General features: G+C 37.6%; 1 protein-coding gene across 5 annotated transcripts in view; it reads right to left on the bottom strand.

Annotated features, from left to right (window-relative positions):
* Window positions 1-14,168, bottom strand: part of CLOCK (clock circadian regulator) — a 132,268-nt gene that overhangs the window by 86,069 nt on the left and 32,031 nt on the right. For 4 of the 5 annotated variants that reach the window (XM_047854916.1, XM_047854915.1, XM_047854919.1 and 1 more), the window contains exon 3: window positions 1,840-1,931. The gene's annotated coding sequence lies outside the window, so the exon portion shown is untranslated. Of the gene's footprint in view, window positions 1-136; window positions 217-1,839; window positions 1,932-14,168 lie in introns of those variants that run through there. The other variant, XM_047854918.1, reaches the window with a different exon arrangement.

Here is a 14,168-nt window from a genome sequence, read left to right as displayed (position 1 = left end):
CCCATTCTCAACCATGTTTGCTGCATCTCAATTTTATCCTTGCTAGAAAATAAATCTCTAGTCTTCTGCTAAGATAAGGAAGGGGTAGATGCTTGGTACTCCAAGGTCAAGAAAAGGGTTTAGGGAGTATAATCACCTCTTAGACAGACTGGCAATATATCGGCCTCCTTTTACTTCCACTCGTATTTCTATTTGCAGAAGTAAAGAGCGCTGTCCATTCCTGACATTTTAGAGGTTCTATAATGCTGTTAAGTTTAGTCTCAGCATTCTCACAGCTGGCTCCAGGTTCTAAGGTCTGTAAGACAGATACCAGACTTTCTTTTGTTTTTCAGGCTCCAAATTTTTTTTGCATTTGTTTCCTGTCCCCTTCTGTTTGCTCTTGTGAAGTTCGGCCTTTTGTTTTAAAAGAAGAAGAAAAAAAAAAAACCATCCCTTTACTTTAGCTTTAATGGAGTTTCAAGGGAAAAAAAAACCCAGGAATTTAATTGCATTTCTTTTGCCATCTTTAACTGGAAATTCCCCCATTTCCTCTTCATGAATTTTAATCAGGCTTTCACCCTCACCACTCCCACTGAGACTGTTCACTCTTATTAGAGGTTAAAGGACATTCATGCTGCCAAATGCAATAATGGTTGCTTTGGTCTACTCTCTATTTTACCTCATAGTAGCATATGATGTAACTAATCACTTCTACATTTATTAAATACTTTTCTCTTTTTGCCTTCTGCAACAGAACTCTTTCCTGATTTCTCACTCATCTCACTGGTTGTTCCTTCTCCTCTAACACTGGCACATCCCAAGGATAAATCCTTCTCAATTTATGTACACTTCCTATATAATTTCATCTAGACATATGCCTTTAAGTATTTCTCTGTGCCAATAACTCCCAAATCCACACCCTTAGACATAATTCTTAACTTCAGAGTCTTATATCCAGCTACCTTTTTGATATTTCTACAGAATTTACAGGTGTCTAAAATATTATACAGCAAAACAGAACACTTGACTTTCTCTGTAAATTTGCTCCTTGCAAAGATTTCTTCTCGAACCTCAATTCCATATACTCTTCCCCTCGTTTATTATACTCCAGTCACATTTTCTCTTTCCGTTCCTCAAGCATTCTATGGTCATTTTGGTTTCACTGCTTGTAAATCTCCTCTCTCAGATCTTCACAAGGCTGGCACATTCCTGCCATTCATATCTTAACTGAAATGTTCTTCTTCAGTGAGGGCTTTCAAATATTTATGTCTTTCAATAATGAAAGCAGTCACCAGTCTCTGTAACACATTATTTATTTTAATTCTGTGCATTGAACTAACGACAAATGTTTCACTGGTTTATTTGTCCTCCCTCTCTTTAGAATGCAACCATAATGATGGGGCGCCTGGGTGGCGCAGTCGGTTGGGCGTCCGACTTCAGCCAGGTCACGATCTCGCGGTCCGTGAGTTCGAGCCCCGCGTCAGGCTCTGGGCTGATGGCTCGGAGCCTGGAGCCTGTTTCTGATTCTGTGTCTCCCTCTCTCTCTGCCCCTCCCCCGTTCATGCTCTGTCTCTCTCTGTCCCAAAAATAAATTAAAAAAAAAAAAAAAAAAATAGAATGCAACCATAATGAGAGCAGGGACAGCTTCTGTCTTGTTTATCACTGCATTCTCAGTATCTAAAACAGTATCTAAATATAGTGGATACAATACATGTTTTGAAATAAAGTAATATAAATAGGAAAAATTTTTTAATAAAACATTCCTCAAATTAGTGTGTCAAAACAGTTTATGGATTAATTTATATATTTTGCTGGAAAAATGTCAATCCAAAGTATATTCTAAGATACAACCTTCATTACCTTTTGTGTTTTTTGGATCTTTTAAATTGCTTCTTCAGAAAACTATAGGTTCAATGTATTCTTCTATATGGCTGACCATCAGTCTCAGAATTCTGTTTAAACAACAAAAAAATTATTTATTAGATTTACTTATAGAAGTTTTCATGAAAAAGTTTTACATAAAATTTAGACTTAAAAAGTGTACATAACAAATGTTAAACTCCACAAATTGTTTTTAAAAAAAATTAAAAATAAAGACTAAAAATAACAATTCTAGTACAGAAGTTAAAAGACAAAAGTATAAAAATAACTATAACTACAAAAATGCATTCATAAGATATACAATAAAAAGATGTAATTTGTGATGTTGATAACAAAATGTAGAAGGGAGAGAGACGTGAAAGAATAGATTTCTGAAGTGTTATCAGTTTAATACAGACTGTCAAAACTATAAGATGTTTTATATAAGACCCATGGTTAAGCAAAAAGAAAATACCTAGAGAAGAGACACAAAAGGAAAAGAGAAAGAAATCAAAACACAAAGGAAGACAACAGGAGGAACAAAGTGACAGAAAACTCTAAGACAGTCAAAAACAAATAAGAAAATGGACACAGTAAGTCTTCCGTATCAGTAATTACTTTAAATGTAGATGAACTAAAGTCAGCAATCAAAGACAGAGTCGATACATTTATCAGAAAAAGATCCAACCATTTGTTGTCTACAACAGACTCACTTTAGATTTAAGGACATACAGAAGATGAGAGTAAAGGTGAAAAGATATTCCATGCAAATATAACCAAAAGAGAGCAGGAGTGGCCATACTTATATCAAACAAAATAGATTTTAAGTCAAAAACTAACAAGAGGCATAAAAGGATGTTATATAATGATGAAAGGGTCAGGTCATCAGGAAGATGTAACAATTACATATACATTCAACACCAGTGCACCCAAATATTTGAAGCAAACAAAGATGGAACTAAGGAAAGAAATAGATAGCAACACAGTAAGAGATCTCAATACTCCAGTATCAAGAAGGATAAAACATCCAGACAGAATATCAATACGAAACAGACAACTTGAATAACACTCCAGAGTAAATCAACTTGACAGACATACACAGAACATTCCACCCAATAGCAAAAGAATACACATTCTTCTCAACTGTACATGGAATATTCTCCAGGACAGATCACATATTAGATCACAAAATAAGTCATAATAACTTAAGAAGACTAAAATCATACCAACTATCTTTTCTGCCCACAATGGAATAAACTTTGATAACACAAAGAAAACTGGAAAATTCAAATGTATGAAAATTAAACAATAAATGGATCAAAGAAGAAATCAAAAGGGAAATTAGAAAATACCTAGAACAAACAAAAACATAACATATCAAAACTTATGGGATGTAGCAAAAGCAATACTAGGAGAGAAGTTTGTAAGGTAAATACTACATTAAGAAAAGAAAAAAAAATCTCAAAAACAAACCCTAACTTTACACTGCAAGGAACCAGAAAAAGAAAAAATGAGCCCAAAGTCAGCAGAAGCAAATAAAAATCTCAAATAGATGTAAACAGAGGATAGAGAGACAATAGGAAAAAAATATAAAAAGGAATTTTTAGAAAAGGTCAACAAAGTGAAAAACCTTTAACTAGACTAAGAAAAAAGGAGAGATAACTCAAAATCAGAAGTGAAAGAGGCAATACTACAACTGACACCACAGAAATACCAACAAGTTGGATAACCTAGAAGAAACAGATAAAATTCTTAGAAATACATAACCTACCAAGACTGAATCATGAAGAAGTAGAAAATCTGAACACACCTATAACTAGTAAAGATAGTGAATCAGTAATCAAAAACCTTTCAACAAAGAAAAGCCTAGGACCAAACAGATTCAATGGGGAATTCTACCAAATATGTAACGAAGAATTAGTTAACACCAATCTTTCTCAAACCCTTCCAAAAATTGAAGAGGGAACACAGCCAAACTCATTTTATGAAGCCAACATCACTTTCACACCAAAGCCACACAGACCCCACAAGTAAAGAAAACTACAATATCCCTGATGAATACAAATACAAAATTCCTCAACAAAATAATAACAAACCAAATCCAAGAGTATATTAAAAGGATAATACAGCATGACCAAGTGGGATTTATCCCTGGGATGCAAGGTATGTTTCAACATACAAAAATTAATATGATATAGCAAGTCTATAAAACAAAGCATAAAAATCACACAAATATATCAATGAAGAACAATCATTTGACATAATTCAACACTGTTTCGAGACAAAAACACACATCAAACTAGGAACAGATAACAATTTTCTCAAAATAACAAAAGCCATATATGAAAAGTCCACAGCTAACATCATGGTCAACAGTGAAAAACTGAAAGCTTTCCCTTTAAGATGAGGAACAAGGTAATGATGCCCACTTTTATCACCTGTATTCAACATCATATTGCAAGTTCTATCTAGAGTAATTAGGCAAGGAAAAAAAAAGGCTTATATGGGGGGCGCCTGGGTGGCGCAGTCAGTTAAGCGTCCGACTTCAGCCAGGTCATGATCTCGCGGTCCGTGAGTTCGAGCCCCGCGTCGGGCTCTGGGCTGATGGCTCGGAGCCTGGAGCCTGTTTCCGATTCTGTGTCTCCCTCTCTCTCTGCCCCTCCCCCGTTCGTGCTCTGTCTCTCTCTGTCCCAAAGATAAATTAAAAAAACGTTGGGGCGCCTGGGTGGCTCAGTCGGTTGAGCGGCCGACTTCAGCTCAGGTCACGATCTCGAGGTCTGTGAGTTCGAGCCCCGCATCGGGCTCTGGGCTGATGGCTCAGAGCCCGGAGCCTGCTTCCGATTCTGTGTCTCCCTCTCTCTCTGCCCCTCCCCCATTCACGCTCTGTCTCTCTCTGTCTCAAAAATAAATAAAAAAAACGTTAAAAAAAAAAAAATTAAAAAAAAAAAAAAAAAAAACGTTGAAAAAAAAAAAAAGAAAAAAAGAGGCTTATATGGAAAGTAGGAAGTAAAATTATCCCTGTTCACAGATGACATGATCTTACATGTAGAATAATACCCTAAAGATTCCACAAAAAAAGCACATCAGAACAAATGCCAAAGTTGCAGGACACAAAATTAATACACAAAAATCAGTGACATTTCAATGTAGTAAAAACAAATAATCTGAAAGGGAAATTGAAAAAAAGAAACAGGCTCTGAAAACATTTCCTGGATATGAATTATAGCTCAGCCCCTTTATTAGCTACAGATCTTAGAATAGTCACTTCATCTCCACACATCATTTTTTCGGAGATAATAGTGATAGGTACACACAGTTGTTCTGAGAATTAAATATGTTACATGTATGGGACAGTACACAGAAAACAACAATTTTAAATATGACTAGTATTCAAAAATAAATATGATTAGTATTAATAATATTATCAATTAGATGGAAAAGGATCAAAGAGACACAAGAAAGCCAAGAAGAATTAGCTGTCACTAAAATTAAAGGAAAAGAGTGTTTGAGAAGTTAAAAATGTCAATATTGCTGTGCAGACAAGACAATGACTCTAAAATGTCCATTTAATAACAAAGAGTTTGATACATTTGGTAAAGGAGGTATGAAACAGACACTGAACACTACTTTAAGAGTGAACTTGAAAACCTCCCCTTTTTTAAAAATATAATTTATTGTCAATTGGCTAATGTACAGTGTATACAGTGTGCTCTTGGTTTTGGGGGTAGATTCCTATGATTCACAGCTTACATACAACACCCAGTACTCATCCCAACAAGTGTCCTCCTCAACGCCCATCACCCATTTTTCCTCTCTCCCCTGCCCTCCCATCAACCCTCAGTCTGTTCTCTGTATTTAAGAGTCTCTTTATAGTTTGTCTCCCTCCCTGTTTGTAATTATTTTTCCCCTTCCCTTCCCCCATGGTCTTCTGTTAAGTTTCTCAAGTTCCATCCACATTCCTGCAAATGGCATGATTTCATTCTTTCTCATTGCCAAGTAGTATTCCACTGTACATATAAACCATATCTTCTGCCAACATCTGTTGTTGCCTTATTAATGTTAGCCATTCTGACAGGTGTGAGGGGGTACCTCATTGTGGTTTTGATTTGTATTTCCCTGATGATGAGTGATGTTGAGCATGTTTTCATGTGTCTATTTGCCATCAGGATGTCTTCTTTAGAAACATGTCTATTCATGTCTTCTGCCCATTTCTTCACTGGATGATTATTTGTTTTTCAGGTGTTGAGTTTGGTCAGTTCTTTCATAGATTTTGGATACTAACCCTTTATACGATACATCATTTGCCAACATCTTTCCCCATTCCGTCAGTTGCCTTTTAGTTTTGTTGATCGTTTCCTTTGCAGTGCAGAAGCTTTTTATCTTGATGAGGTCTCAATAGTTCATTTTTGCTTTTAATTCCCTTGCCTCTGGAGACTTGTTGAGCAAGAAATTGTTGCAGCTGAGGTCAAAGAGGTCGTGGCCTGCTTTCTCCTCTAAGGTTTTGATGGTTTCCTGTCTCACATTGAGGTCTTTCATCCATTTTGAGTTTACTTTTGTGTATTCGGTAAGAAAGTGGTCTAGTTTCATTCCTCTGCATGTTGTTGTCCAATTCTCCCAGCACCATTTGCTAAAGAGACTTTTTCCCACTGGATGTTCTTTCCTGCTTTGTCAAAGATTAGTTGGCCATACATTTGTTGGTCCAATTCTGGGTTCTCTATTCTATTCCACTGGTCTATATGTCTGTTTGTGTGCCAATGACCATACTGTCTTGATGATTACAGTTTTGTAGTAGAGGCTAAAGTCTGGGATTGTGATATCTCCAGCTCTGGTTTTCTCTTTCAACATTACTTTGGCTATTCAGGGTCTTTTGTGGTTCCACACAAATTTTAGGATCGTTTCTTCTAGCTTTGAGAAGAATGCCAGTGCAATTTTGATTGGGATTGCATTAAATGTGTAGATTGCTTTGGGTAGTATTGACATTTTAACTATTCCAATCCTCTCCCTTCTCAGAACTCCTGTTGAACATATATAGTCTGTTGTACATTGCTTATCTATCATTATGATTATTTCGCAATGTATTGCTTTGTATCTTCTTAACTAGGAGGGCATGCCAAAGCAGCACTTTCCAGAACCAAAGAGAGTTCCTTAAATACAAATTCCAGTCTCACTCTTAGAGCACAGAATGAGCTTGCAACTTTCTAAGATGTCTAAGTGACAACCATCTTGAAAGAAGTGTTTAGATATTCAGTTCCCACTGCTACTTCTTTATAATATATCTGTATACTTGGGGTGCCCAAGTGGCTCAGTCGGCTAAGCATCTGACCCTTGATTTCGGCTCAGGTCACGATCTCACGGTTCATGAGTTCTAGCCCCACACTGGGCTCTGTGCTAACAGCTCGGAGCCTGCTTGGGATTCTCTCTCCCCCCACTCTGCCCCTACCCCGCTCATGCTCACTCTCTCTCAAGATAAATAAATAAACTTAAAAAAAATAAAATGATTGGGGTGCCTGGGTGGCTCAGTCAGTTAAGCGTCCAACTTCGGCTCAGGTCATGATCTCACAGTTCGTGAGTTCGTGCCATGCATTGGGCTCTGTGCTGACAGCTGAGAGCCTGGAGCCTGCTTCAGATTCTGTGCCTCCCTGTCTCTATGCCCCTCTCCCCACTTTGCACTCTCAAAAATAAACAAACATTTAAAAAAATTTTTAATAAAAATAATAAAATAAAACGATTAACTTAGGAACCTGGGTTTAAAAACGGAAACTACAATAAATCTTTTTCTAACCTAATAACCTATTGACCCACTGACCTAATTTGGAATTTAGGTGCGTTAAATCTGATATCACAAATATTCTGGGACTGATGGGTCTATTAACATTAATTAAAAGTAGCACTGAAATTTAATTGACTGGTATATAAAAACCCAAGCATCAATCCTTAACTATGTTTATCACCATTTATGAAAAATTCTAACTTGTTTCTGCAGAGTACTCAATGTTTGTATTATAGTTAAAAAGATAATTATTCCCAAAAGAACAATTTTAACTTGCAAATATTTAAATACTTTTTAAATTATTTGTTTAATGTAGGAGTAAAGATGAAATTAAACAGTTCTCAACTTATTCAATACTAAATGGGAACATCAGCCTACCTCTACAATGAATGTAAAATATTAGCAAGATGAAAAATATCCTTGACTCTATATAAAGCAGTTTCCAAGACCAATTTAAACTGAAAATTGACAGTAAGAACCAGAAACACACCCCAAACTTTCATGAACAGACAAGATTCTGGCTCAACACAAACAACAAATGATACCAGAGCTCTCATCTTTCAAATGTCTAAATGTGACATTTTTCTGAAACCTCATTAAATAAAAAGGAAAAGTTAGCACAACTTTCTTAGTAGGACACAAGACTATTCCAATGATTCAACTAATGTATTTCTTCAAATAATGTCTGAGCTCCCTATTCATGTGATGGACTGGTCTCATCCACAGAATATACAAGCACCATATTCCTTTTTCAGAGATGAGTCTGAGGCCAGAGCCTGTCCCTAGCCTCCACTAAGTCCCACAGATGATCTGAAGGTACAGAGCCAAAGCCTGAGTCTCAGAGTGAACTACACACTGAAGGAGATACCATTACCCTGAAACTACATCAACTCTGCACCAGGCCTCTTTAGTAGGATCAGCAGAAAGAAAGAGGGGGCCCTTTGGCCACTAAAAGGAGCATGCCCTAATCCCTTGAGCCTGTAAATATGTTACCTTACATGGCAAAAAGGGACTTTGCAGATGTGATTAAGGTTAAAGATCTTGATGGAGAGATTATCCTGAATTATCTGTGGGTATAGTGCAATCATGTGAGTCTTTAAAAGCAGAGGACCTTTCAGACACATGCACCCCATGCTTACTGCAGCATTATTTACAATAGCCAAATTATGGAAGCAGCACAAGTGTCCATTGATAGATGAATGGATAAAGATATAGGGCACCTGGGTGGCTCAGTCGGTTGAGCATCTGATTCTTGATTTTGGCTCAGGTAGAGATCCCAGGGACGTAGGATCGAGCCCTGCTCGGGATTCTCTCGCTCTCCCTCTGACCCTCTCCCCTGCTCTCTCTCTTTAAAATAAAAAAATTAAAAACAAGATGTTATATATATATGTATATACACATACATACACACACACATACATACACACACTGGAATATTCTTCAGCCATAAAAAAGAATAAAATCTTGCCACTTGCAGCAACATGGATGGAGCTAGAAAATATAATGCTAAGCAAAGTAAGTCAGTCAGAGAAAGACAAATACCACATGATTTCACTCATATGTGGCATTTAAGAAACAAAATAAATGAGCAAAGCGGGGGGGGGGGGGGGAGGGAGGGAGGGAGAGAGAGACCAAGAAACAGACTTAATTATAGAGAACTGATGGTTACCAGAGGGGAGGTTGGTGGGGGGATGGGTTAAATAGGTGACGGGGATTAAGGAGGGCACTTGTGAAGAGCACTGGGTGATGTATGGAAGTGTTGAGTCACTATATTATATACCTAAAACTAATATAACATTGTATGTTAACTATGCTGGAAATAAAATTGAAAAAATTTTTAAAAAGCAGAGGACCTTTCAGCTGTGGTCAGAGAGAAATTATGAGACAGGAGAAGGACCAGAAAGATGCAATGTTGCTGGTTTTGAAGGTGGAGGAAAAGGGCCATAAGACAAGGAATGTGAGGTATCAAGAAGCGTGAAAACACAAGGAAACAGATTCTCCCCTGAAAGGAGAGAAAGGAATTTTCCAGAATGGAATGCACCCCTGCTGACACCTTGATTTTATTAGTCCAGTGAGACCTATTATGGAACCACTGGGCTGCAGGACTGTAAGATAATAGATTTTTATTGTTTTAAGACTTTAAGTGGTAATTTGTACGACAGCAACAGAAATTTAATACAAGTCCAAATATCTCTGGCTGCTCTTGGTAAGTTTGCCTTTCTCAAACCCTCTCTCCCTCAATATTTACAATAACCTGCCTAGGAAACAATCAAGATTAATCTCACTATGTCCTACTTTCCTTTTATATCAGTCACCAGGAAAGGCCCAAACCCTCCACATCACAACCCTCCCCCCATTACCTGGATTCTTGTCCTCATTTACTCTTTATATCCCCTCATTGATCCCTTTGTCCTTCCTTTCCCAATTTCCAAACTCCTTTAACTGTTCTCTGGAACTCATGATATCATGAGCAAAATCTCCTATTGCCTCCATACCGCTGTTGCACCTCTTCACCTTCCTTGTACCAACTGAAGCCCCCACTCTCCTCTCGGAGCTCTGCTCTAACTCCAGTCCTTTCGAATGACAGCTGTTTTCCTCTCCCATGTCACAGATGACTAGGTCTTGGTGGTGAGGTGGACCTCCTTGTTCCTCACTGTCATTCCTGAATTACTCCCCTTTCTCCCCCCTCCCTGAAATCCCCAGCTTCAGATCTCATGCCTCCAGACAATGTCAGAAAGTACCCTCTCCATGTTGTAACCATTCAAAAACTCCCAGAGCAAGCCCTCTCATTCCCTTGGGGTTATTACTCTCTCCAATACCTCTTCTGTCATTGTTTTTGCATTTTAATATCTGTAACAACTATCCGCCCAACATCTTGGCCTTTACTTCCTCTCTTCCAACAATCCTGTGCACCATCCTACCTCCCACTCATTCCCTGGAATTATTCTAGAACTCACCATTGGAAACAATCACATGCCTCTCCATATTCTCAATTCCAAACACCTGATCCTTCTATATAGCTCACACAAACTGAGATAGCACGTGACCCGCCTGATTCAAAACCACAAAAAACACATTTTTTAAAATGGGCAGTATAGCTTTAATTTATTTGTGCCTATGTCTTTTTTTCCCCAACTTGTCCTAGCCTCCTAATCTTTGCTGGGCTCTCACAGTTTCTCATCCCAGAAAAGGCAGAAAGGAGAAAAGCAAGTTTATCTGAGATGGTCAGGGAATATCTGAGAGACAGAAATGCTTAATTCTTTTTCAAGTTTTGTCTAAACACCATGCCTTCCTTTTTGCCATTAAATCCTTCGTGCACTTATAATATGAATAAGCCACTCCATGAGCCATTCTGTGGTGAAATGAAATGATTGCTCACAACTCTATATAGCCCAAGTCATGCTGATAAAACTTTTTATAATTCCAACTTAACAGCATTTACTTCTACAGGCACAAACAATACAAATATTAAAGGACATGTGAAGGAGAAACCAAGGCTTCTGAAGGTCACTTTTCCTTTTCAGCTTCATTCTATTTCTCTGGCCTCATCTCCCATTCCACCCTCACTGTGCACACACTCCCTGTTCTCTAGCCACAATGAACTTCTTGCCATTCCTATGAGGTAGCAAACAAAGACTCCCAGGTACACAAAAGTCCATTCATCAACGTCCAACATATTATCAACACGAATGACTTAATAAACTAGAATTCACATTCATAGGAAATCACATTGTCATTCACATCAGGATTCAATTAATCAATATGTAAAATTCATGCTATTAGTGAAAAACTAAATAGATGTGCTATGTGTTAGTTTCCTATGGCTTCTAGAACACATTACCACAAACTTAATGGAATGAAAAAACATAAATGTATTCTCTCCCAGTTCTAGAGATCTGAGCCTAATACAGGTCTCACTAGGCTAAACTCGAAGTGTCAGTAGGACTGTGTTCCTTTCTGGAAACTTTAGCAACAAATCTGTTTCCTTGCCTTTTCAACCTTCTCAAGGCTGCTCATATTCCTTGGCTCAAGGCTCCCCACCTCAATCTTCAAAGCCAGCAGCAGGCCATGTTCTTCTGCTGCCATTTCTTTTGCCTCCCTTTCCCACCCTTATAAATACCCTTGTGACTGATGACATTGGGCCCACCCAGATAATCCAAGATAATCTTTCCAACTGTAATTTCTCTTTGTCACATTAACCTAACATAGTCACAGGTTCTGGGAATCAGGACATGGACATCTTTGAAGAACCGTTATTCTGCCTACCACATTTCATGACCCAAGAAGTCTCTCTTTGGTGAAAACAAAATTAAGTATCTTTGGGGAAGATAAGACATTAAAGAACAACAGGTAAAAGACTACACAACCATGTCAGGAAGTTTGGAACTTTTTCTTTGTTTTTGTATTATATTATTAAAGTAGCTATCTTTTCCCTTCAGGTTTCCTCAAGGGAACTGAAAAATAATGTGGATGATAATTCCTGCTCCAGGAGTTCAACTGCAACTTTCAAGTCTAACTTTATTGCTATATGGCAGCAACAGGCTCTATGTCTGGTTTTCTGAATGGCAATAGTTAATGTCCAAATGAATATGAAAGCATACTTTTCCCTTTTGGACAAGTATTTAATGTGCTATACCATATATTAAAAAAAGCATAATTTATAAGTGTCAAACAGGTGTCCAAAGAATATTAATTAAATCCCAGCCTTTGTGGATTGGCCTATTTTAAAAAGATAAGTGTATGAAAATTTCTGAGTTGGATCTGAGGGTAGAGGGAGAGGAAGCAGGAGAGAGAGGGAGGAGGAGGGGGAGGGGAAAGGGAGAGAGGAAATGAACGCATAAATTTTATCAACCTAGAGGAAGTATAGAATTTCATTAGTGCTAAAAATCTCCAGGAACCTGTTAGGAAATTTGATTTTTTTAAAATTTTGTTTTAATGTTTATTCACTTTTGAGGGAAAGAGAGAAAGCAAGTAAGTGAGCATGAGCAGAGGAGGGGCAGAGAGAGAGAGGGACACGTAGAATCTGAACCAGGCTCCAGGATCTGAGCTGTCAGCACAGAGCCCCATACGGGGCTCGAACTTACAAACCGTGAGATCATGAGCTGAGCCAAAGTCAGACACTTAACCAACTGAGCCACCCAGGCGCCCCAGGAAATTTGATTAAGTAATATTATGAAAATACCAGCTCATGAGATATTTAAAAACTTAAAACCAATATATACAAATATGATAATGCTTTGACATATTATATAGCCACCAGAACCACGTAAAATGCCACTAAAAAGATACCAATTTTTAAAGCCACAAGTATTCCTCTAACTTTTTGCAGGATAATCACTTTATAAAACAGGCAGTTGTTTTGACCTATTAAAACTCGAGTAAACTGCCAGGTTGCTTTTGTGCAGCCAAGTAGGCCAAGCAAGTTCCCAACCATCTGAAAACTAGTTCAAATATCTTTAGATGCATCCTGAACCACAAATTATTCAGAAAATTACCATACGGTATTTCTTCTTCACTAAAATAATCATTACACCTACATTTCAAGATAAACTTACTCTTTTTACATTGTAAGATTTTTCAGTATGAATCATATTTGCTATCCATTTCTACTTATCTCTCTATCCCTATTTACTTTCAAAGCTTTGAAATAAATATACATGGGTCTCTTAGTTGACTATTACTGTTTTTTAAACTTGCTTAAACTGATTTAAACTAGTTGCTGGATCCTCCCCTGAAATGAGAAGGTCTTAAAAAATGGTAGGCCGAGACCCTATCCGAATCTATGGAGTAGCAAGGGAGACGGGGCTCACACTGCAGACACATCTTTGTAGAATGCAAGCAGGAGTAATTAGGGATGAGAGGATGTATGAATCACAGCCAGAAGGCGTATGACCAGGTTTCATAAGGTGCAACCTGGCCTTGGCAAGTATTATAGAACAGAGACACACCCTTGATACAGAAGACAGAGGATGTGAGATTTCTATGGATTTATCTTTATGTCTGCTATTGAGCCAGTAAATTCATACTTCATATATTGTATTTTTCAGTTCTGAAATTTCCATTTGATTCCTTTACATGGTTTCTGGTTTTCAGAGGAGAACGATGCTTCCATTCATTTCAACAGTGTTCACTTTTACCTCAAGGAGTACAGATAGAAAAAGACTTTAAAGCAACTGTTACAATAATTCCATCATCTGGCTCATCTCAGGTTTGGCATGTTTATTGTCTTTTCCCTTAAAAAGTGATCAGATTGTCCAGTTTCTTTGTATGTCAAGTAATTTTGGATAATATCTTAGATATAACTTATATCTTAGATACTAGGTTATGAAACTCAAGATTCTATTAACCTCTTCTGGATAACTCAATTTATGTAAGTTTAAACTGCAAGTTCTGAAATTGCTTCTGTGGGTGGCAGTTCGAATGTCAGTTCAGTTTTTAAAGACTTTATTTTTACTATGTTACTTGGGTTTATCCTCTGCAAGCATCACTCAGAGGCAAGTCTGGATCTGAACGGAGGTTTATATCACAGTTCAGTTCTCTAAGTCTTTGCTGTCTTTCT

The sequence above is a fragment of the Prionailurus viverrinus genome, chromosome B1 (genome assembly GCF_022837055.1).
Source record: "Prionailurus viverrinus isolate Anna chromosome B1, UM_Priviv_1.0, whole genome shotgun sequence".
NCBI lineage: Eukaryota > Metazoa > Chordata > Mammalia > Carnivora > Felidae > Prionailurus > Prionailurus viverrinus.
This window is presented reverse-complemented; position numbering and strand designations above follow the sequence as displayed.